A 9,100-nucleotide genomic window follows, 5' to 3' on the forward strand; every position below is an offset into this window, starting at 1 on the left:
TTTTCTGCTGAAAGAAAGCTGCCTGGTGAACTCAAGACACAGGCCCACAGGAACAGCTGAAGACCTGTAGAGAGGAAAAACTACACGCCCGAAAGCAGAACACTCTGTCCCCATAACTGACTGAAAGAGAGGAAAACAGGTCTACAGCACTCCTGACACACAGGCTTATAGGACAGTCTAGCCACTGTCAGAAATAGCAGAACAAAGTAACACTAGAGATAATCTGATGGCGAGAGGCAAGCACAGGAACCCAAGCAACAGAAACCAAGACTACAGGGCATCATCGGAGCCCAATTCTCCCACCAAAACAAACATGGAATATCCAAACACACCAGAAAAGCAAGATCTAGTTTCAAAATCATATTTGATCATGATGCTGGAGGACTTCAAGAAAGACGTGAAGAACTCCCTTAGGGAAACACAGGAAAACATTAATAAACAAGTAGAAGCCTACAGAGAGGAATCACAAAAATCCCTGAAAGAATTCCAGGAAAACACAATCAAACAGTTGAAGGAATTAAAAATGGAAATAGAAGCAATCAAGAAAGAACACATGGAAACAACCCTGGATATAGAAAACCAAAAGAAGAGACAAGGAGCTGTAGATACAAGCTTCACCAACAGAATACAAGAGATGGAAGAGAGAATCTCAGGAGCAGAAGATTCCATAGAAATCATTGATTCAACTGTCAAAGATAATGTAAAGCGGAAAAAGCTACTGGTCCAAAACATACAGGAAATCCAGGACTCAATGAGAAGATCAAACCTAAGGATAATAGGTATAGAAGAGAGTGAAGACTCCCAGCTCAAAGGACCAGTAAATATCTTCAACAAAATCATAGAAGAAAACTTCCCTAACCTAAAAAAAGAGATACCCATAGGCATACAAAAAGCCTACAGAACTCCAAATAGATTGGACCAGAAAAGAAACACCTCCTGTCACATGATAGTCAAAACACCAAACGCACAAAATAAAGAAAGAATATTAAAAGCAGTAAGGGAAAAAGGTCAAGTAACATATAAAAGCAGACCTATCAGAATCACACCAGACTTCTCGCCAGAAACTATGAAGGCCAGAAGATCCTGGACTGATGACATACAGACCCTAAGAGAACACAAATGCCAGCCCAGGTTACTGTATCCTGCAAAACTCTCAATTAACATTGATGGAGAAACCAAGGTATTCCATGACAAAACCAAATTTACACAATATCTTTCTACAAACCCAGCACTACAAAGGATAATAAATGGTAAAGCCCAACATAAGGAGGCAAGCTATACCCTAGAAGAAGCAAGAAACTAATCGTCTTGGCAACAAAACAAAGAGAATGAAAGCACACAAACATAACCTCACATCCAAATATGAATATAACCGGAAGCAATAATCACTATTCCTTAATATCTCTCAACATCAATGGCCTCAACTCCCCAATAAAAAGACATAGATTAACAAACTGGATACGCAACGAGGACCCTGCATTCTGCTGCCTACAGGAAACACACCTCAGAGATAGAGACAGACATTACCTCAGAGTGAAAGGCTGGAAAACAATTTTCCAAGCAAATGGTCAGAAGAAGCAAGCTGGAGTAACCATTCTAATATCAAATAAAATCAATTTTCAACTAAAAGTCATCAAAAAAGATAAGGAAGGACACATCATATTCATCAAAGGAAAAATCCACCAAGATGAACTCTCAATCCTAAATATCTATGCCCCAAATACAAGGGCACCTACATATGTAAAAGAAACTTTAATAAAGCTCAAAGCACACATTGCACCTCACACAATAATAGTGGGAGATTTCAACACCCCACTCTCATCAATGGACAGACAGATCATGGAAACAGAAATTAAACAGAGATGTAGACAGACTAAGAGAAGTCATGAGCCAAATGGACTTAACGGATATTTATAGAACATTCTATCCTAAAGCAAAAGGATATACCTTCTTCTCAGCTCTCATGGTACTTTCTCCAAAATTGACCATATAATTGGTCAAAAAACGGGCCTCAACAGGTACAGAAAGATAGAAATAATCCCATGCGTGCTATCGGACCACCACGGCCTAAAACTGGTCTTCAATAACAATCAAGGAAGAATGCCCACATATACTTGGAAATTGAACAATGCTCTACTCAATGATAACCTGGTCAAGGAAGAAATAAAGAAAGAAATTAAAAACTTTTTAGAATTTAATGAAAATGAAGGTACAACATACCCAAACTTATGGGACACAATGAAAGCTGTGCTAAGAGGAAAACTCATAGCGCTGAATGCCTGCAGAGAGAAACAGGAAAGAGCATATATCAGCAGCTTGACAGCACACCTAAAAGCTCTAGAACAAAAAGAAGCAAATGCACCCTGGAGGAGTAGAAGGCAGGAAATAATCAAACTCAGAGCTGAAATCAACCAAGTAGAAACAAAAAGAAACCTGGTGCACTGAAGCTCCAAGAAGGGGCGGCGCATATCTTCCTGGTTGCTGCCGCTGCAGAGAGCCCGTGGGCACCACCCCGCGAGCGAACTTGAGCCTCGGGACCACAGGTAAGACCAACTTTTCTGCTGAAAGAAAGCTGCCTGGTGAACTCAAGACACAGGCCCACAGGAACAGCTGAAGACCTGTAGAGAGGAAAAACTACACGCCCGAAAGCAGAACACTCTGTCCCCATAACTGACTGAAAGAGAGGAAAACAGGTCTACAGCACTCCTGACACACAGGCTTATAGGACAGTCTAGCCACTGTCAGAAATAGCAGAACAAAGTAACACTAGAGATAATCTGATGGCGAGAGGCAAGCACAGGAACCCAAGCAACAGAAACCAAGACTACAGGGCATCATCGGAGCCCAATTCTCCCACCAAAACAAACATGGAATATCCAAACACACCAGAAAAGCAAGATCTAGTTTCAAAATCATATTTGATCATGATGCTGGAGGACTTCAAGAAAGACGTGAAGAACTCCCTTAGGGAAACACAGGAAAACATTAATAAACAAGTAGAAGCCTACAGAGAGGAATCACAAAAATCCCTGAAAGAATTCCAGGAAAACACAATCAAACAGTTGAAGGAATTAAAAATGGAAATAGAAGCAATCAAGAAAGAACACATGGAAACAACCCTGGATATAGAAAACCAAAAGAAGAGACAAGGAGCTGTAGATACAAGCTTCACCAACAGAATACAAGAGATGGAAGAGAGAATCTCAGGAGCAGAAGATTCCATAGAAATCATTGATTCAACTGTCAAAGATAATGTAAAGCGGAAAAAGCTACTGGTCCAAAACATACAGGAAATCCAGGACTCAATGAGAAGATCAAACCTAAGGATAATAGGTATAGAAGAGAGTGAAGACTCCCAGCTCAAAGGACCAGTAAATATCTTCAACAAAATCATAGAAGAAAACTTCCCTAACCTAAAAAAAGAGATACCCATAGGCATACAAAAAGCCTACAGAACTCCAAATAGATTGGACCAGAAAAGAAACACCTCCTGTCACATGATAGTCAAAACACCAAACGCACAAAATAAAGAAAGAATATTAAAAGCAGTAAGGGAAAAAGGTCAAGTAACATATAAAAGCAGACCTATCAGAATCACACCAGACTTCTCGCCAGAAACTATGAAGGCCAGAAGATCCTGGACTGATGACATACAGACCCTAAGAGAACACAAATGCCAGCCCAGGTTACTGTATCCTGCAAAACTCTCAATTAACATTGATGGAGAAACCAAGGTATTCCATGACAAAACCAAATTTACACAATATCTTTCTACAAACCCAGCACTACAAAGGATAATAAATGGTAAAGCCCAACATAAGGAGGCAAGCTATACCCTAGAAGAAGCAAGAAACTAATCGTCTTGGCAACAAAACAAAGAGAATGAAAGCACACAAACATAACCTCACATCCAAATATGAATATAACCGGAAGCAATAATCACTATTCCTTAATATCTCTCAACATCAATGGCCTCAACTCCCCAATAAAAAGACATAGATTAACAAACTGGATACGCAACGAGGACCCTGCATTCTGCTGCCTACAGGAAACACACCTCAGAGATAGAGACAGACATTACCTCAGAGTGAAAGGCTGGAAAACAATTTTCCAAGCAAATGGTCAGAAGAAGCAAGCTGGAGTAGCCATTCTAATATCAAATAAAATCAATTTTCAACTAAAAGTCATCAAAAAAGATAAGGAAGGACACATCATATTCATCAAAGGAAAAATCCACCAAGATGAACTCTCAATCCTAAATATCTATGCCCCAAATACAAGGGCACCTACATATGTAAAAGAAACTTTAATAAAGCTCAAAGCACACATTGCACCTCACACAATAATAGTGGGAGATTTCAACACCCCACTCTCATCAATGGACAGACAGATCATGGAAACAGAAATTAAACAGAGATGTAGACAGACTAAGAGAAGTCATGAGCCAAATGGACTTAACGGATATTTATAGAACATTCTATCCTAAAGCAAAAGGATATACCTTCTTCTCAGCTCTCATGGTACTTTCTCCAAAATTGACCATATAATTGGTCAAAAAACGGGCCTCAACAGGTACAGAAAGATAGAAATAATCCCATGCGTGCTATCGGACCACCACGGCCTAAAACTGGTCTTCAATAACAATCAAGGAAGAATGCCCACATATACTTGGAAATTGAAGAATGCTCTACTCAATGATAACCTGGTCAAGGAAGAAATAAAGAAAGAAATTAAAAACTTTTTAGAATTTAATGAAAATGAAGGTACAACATACCCAAACTTATGGGACACAATGAAAGCTGTGCTAAGAGGAAAACTCATAGCGCTGAATGCCTGCAGAGAGAAACAGGAAAGAGCATATATCAGCAGCTTGACAGCACACCTAAAAGCTCTAGAACAAAAAGAAGCAAATGCACCCTGGAGGAGTAGAAGGCAGGAAATAATCAAACTCAGAGCTGAAATCAACCAAGTAGAAACAAAAAGGACCATAGAAAGAATCAACAGAACCAAAAGTTGGTTCTTTGAGAAAATCAACAAGATAGATAAACCCTTAGCCAGACTAACGAGAGGACACAGAGAGTGCGTCCAAATTAACAAAATCAGAAATGAAAAGGGAGACATAACAACAGATTAAGAGGAAATTCAAAAAATCATGAGATCTTACTATAAAAACCTATATTCAACAAAACTTGAAAATCTTCAGGAAATGGACAATTTCCTAGACAGATACCAGGTACCGAAGTTAAATCAGGAACAGATAAACCAGTTAAACAACCCCATAACTCCTAAGGAAATAGAAGCAGTCATTAAAGGTCTCCCAACCAAAAAGAGCCCAGGTCCAGACGGGTTTAGTGCAGAATTCTATCAAACCTTCATAGAAGACCTCATACCAATATTATCCAAACTATTCCATAAAATTGAAACAGATGGATCACTACCGAATACCTTCTATGAAGCCACAATTACTCTTATACCTAAACCACACAAAGACCCAACAAAGAAAGAGAACTTCAGACCAATTTCCCTTATGAATATCGATGCAAAAATACTCAACAAAATTCTGGCAAACCGAATCCAAGAGCACATCAAAACAATCATCCTCCATGATCAAGTAGGCTTCATCCCAGGCATGCAGGGATGGTTTAATATACGGAAAACCATCAACGTGATCCATTATATAAACAAACTGAAAGAACAAAACCACATGATCATTTCATTAGAGGCTGAGAAAGCATTTGACAAAATTCAACACCCCTTCATGATAAAAGTCCTGGAAAGAATAGGAATTCAAGGCCCATACCTGAACATAGTAAAAGCCATATACAGCAAACCAGTTCCTAACATTAAACTAAATGGAGAGAAACTTGAAGCAATCCCACTAAAATCAGGGACTAGACAAGGCTGCCCACTCTCACCCTACTTATTCAATATAGTTCTTGAAGTTCTAGCCAGAGCAATCAGACAACAAAAGGAGGTCAAGGGGATACAGATCGGAAAAGAAGAAGTCAAAATATCACTATTTGCAGATGATATGATAGTATATTTAAGTGATCCCAAAAGTTCCACCAGAGAACTACCAAAGCTGATAAGCAACTTCAGCAAAGTGGCCGGGTATAAAATTAACTCAAATAAATCAGTTGCCTTCCTCTATACAAAAGAGAAACAAGCCGAGAAAGAAATTAGGGAAACGACACCCTTCATAATAGACCCAAATAATATAAAGTAACTCGGTGTGACTTTAACAAAGCAAGTAAAAGATCTGTACAATAAGAACTTTAAGACACTGAAGAAGGAAATTGAAGAAGACCTCAGAAGATGGAAAGATCTCCCATGCTCATGGATTGGCAGGATTAATATAGTAAAAATGGCCATTTTACCAAAAGCAATCTACAGATTCAATGCAATCCCCATCAAAATACCAATCCAATTCTTCAAAGAGTTAGACAGAACAATTTGCAAATTCATCTGGAATAACAAAAAACCCAGGATAGCTAAAGCTATCCTCAACAATAAAAGGACTTCAGGGGGAATCACTATCCCTGAACTCAAGCAGTATTACAGAGCAATAGTGATAAAAACTGCATGGTATTGGTACAGAGACAGACAGATAGACCAATGGAATAGAATTGAAGACCCAGAAATGAACCCACACACCTATGGTCACTTGATTTTTGACAAAGGAGCCAAAACCATCAAATGGAAAAAAGATAGCATTTTCAGCAAATGGTGCTGGTTCAACTGGAGGGCAACAAGTAGAAGAATGCAGATTGATCCATGCTTATCACCCTGTACAAAGCTTAAGTCCAAGTGGATCAAGGACCTCCACATCAAACCAGACACACTCAAACTAATAGAAGAAAAACTAGGGAAGCATCTGGAACACATGGGCACTGGAAAAAATTTCCTAAACAAAACACCAATGGCTTACGCTCTAAGATCAAGAATCGACAAATGGGATCTCATAAAACTGCAAAGCTTCTGTAAGGCAAAGGACACTGTGGTTAGGACCAATCGGCAACCAACAGATTGGGAAAAGAGCTTTACCAATCCTACAATAGATAGAGGCCTTCTATCCAAAATATATAAAGAACTCAAGAAGTTAGACCGCAGGGAAACAAATAACCCTATTAAAAATGGGGGTCAGAGCTAAACAAAGAATTCACAGCTGAGGAATGCCGAATGGCTGAGAAACACCTAAAGAAATGTTCAACATCTTTAGTCATAAGGGAAATGCAAATCAAAACAACCCTGAGATTTCACCTCACACCAGTGAGAATGGCTAAGATCAAAAACTCAGGGGACAACAGATGCTGGCGAGGATGTGGAGAAAGAGGAACACTCCTCCATTGGTGGTGGGGTTGCAGACTGGTACAACCATTCTGGAAATCAGTCTGGAGGTTCCTCAGAAAATTGGACATTGAACTTCCTGAGGATCCAGCTATACCTCTCTTGGGCATATACCCAAAAGATGCCTCAACATATAAAAGAGACACGTGCTCCACTATGTTCATCGCAGCCTTATTTATAATAGCCAGAAGCTGGAAAGAACCCAGATGCCCTTCAACAGAGGAATGGATACAGAAAATGTGGTACATCTACACAATGGAATATTACTCAGCTATCAAAAACAATGACTTTATGAAATTCGTAGGCAAATGGTTGGAACTGGAAAACATCATCCTGAGTGAGCTAACCCAATCACAGAAAGACATACATGGTATGCACTCAGTGATAAGTGGCTATTAGCCCAAACGCTTGAATTACCCTAGATGCCTAGAACAAATGAAACTCAAGACGGATGATCAAAATGTGAATGCTTCACTCCTTCTTTAAAAGGGGAACAAGAATACCCTTGGCAGGGAAGAGAGAGGCAAAGATTAAAACAGAGACTGAAGGAACACCCATTCAGAGCCTGCCCCACATGTGGCCCATACATATACAGCCACCCAATTAGACAAGATGGATGAAGCAAAGAAGTGCAGACCGACAGGAGCCGGATGTAGATCGCTCCTGAGAGACACAGCCAGAATAGAGCAAACACAGAGGCGAATGCCAGCAGCAAACCACTGAACTGAGAATAGGTCCCCCGTTGAAGGAATCAGAGAAAGAACTGGAAGAGCTTGAAGGGGCTCGAGACCCCATATGTACAACAATGCCAAGCAACCAGAGCATCCAGGGACAAAGCCACTACCTAAAGAGTATACATGGACCGACCCTGGACTCTGACCTCATAGGTAGCAATTAATATCCTAGTAAGAGCACCAGTGGAAGGGGAAGCCCTGGGTCCTGCCAAGACTGAACCCCCAGTGAACTAAACTATGGGGGGAGGGCGGCAATGGGGGGAGGGTTGGGAGGGAAACACCCATAAGGAAAGGGAGGGGGAGGGGGATGTTTGCCCGGATACCGGGAAAGGGAATAACACTCGAAATGTATATAAGAAATACTCAAGTTAATAAAAAAAAAAAGAAATTTAGTAGCTCACTCTTTTGGAGACTGGAATGTCCAGTACAAAGAAATGAGCATCTTGTCTGTCCCTTATTGCTTTGCTAACAGAAGGCAGAAGATGGAATAGCAAAAATAATAGGACAAACCCATTTACTTGAGCACTTTTTATGTGGTCATTAATTCATGACTTTTCTACCTTCATTATCTAAATACCTTTCATTTGGGCCCATTTCTCGACACTATTGTAATAGGATTAAGTTTTCAAAACCTGAATTCTGGAAGTCATTCAAACCACTCAATGAAACAAACTACTCAATCAAATGAAAATGCAGCTGACTTACAACATTTCTTAATAATAATAATAATAATAATAATAATAATAATAATAATAATACAGAATTTAGAAATATCTAGTCATAAAACCCAATCCTTTAGAATTCAGTAGTACAATTTCAAGGTCCAGTTCCATTAACTGGCAATACAGAGGAAAGATTGCTATGTATGTCCTTCCAGAGAACGGGCAGTTGAGTTGGATTTAAAAACTAGTAATAAAAAGACAATGGCAATTTGCTAAGCTAATATGTCATAACTTTGATTATGTGCAAAGTGAAGTGAAGTGTAGTGAATTTGAGGTCAACTTTTCAAACCAGTCATC

This window comes from Rattus norvegicus, chromosome X (genome assembly GCF_036323735.1).
Source record: "Rattus norvegicus strain BN/NHsdMcwi chromosome X, GRCr8, whole genome shotgun sequence".
In the NCBI taxonomy this organism is placed as follows: Eukaryota; Metazoa; Chordata; class Mammalia; order Rodentia; family Muridae; genus Rattus; species Rattus norvegicus.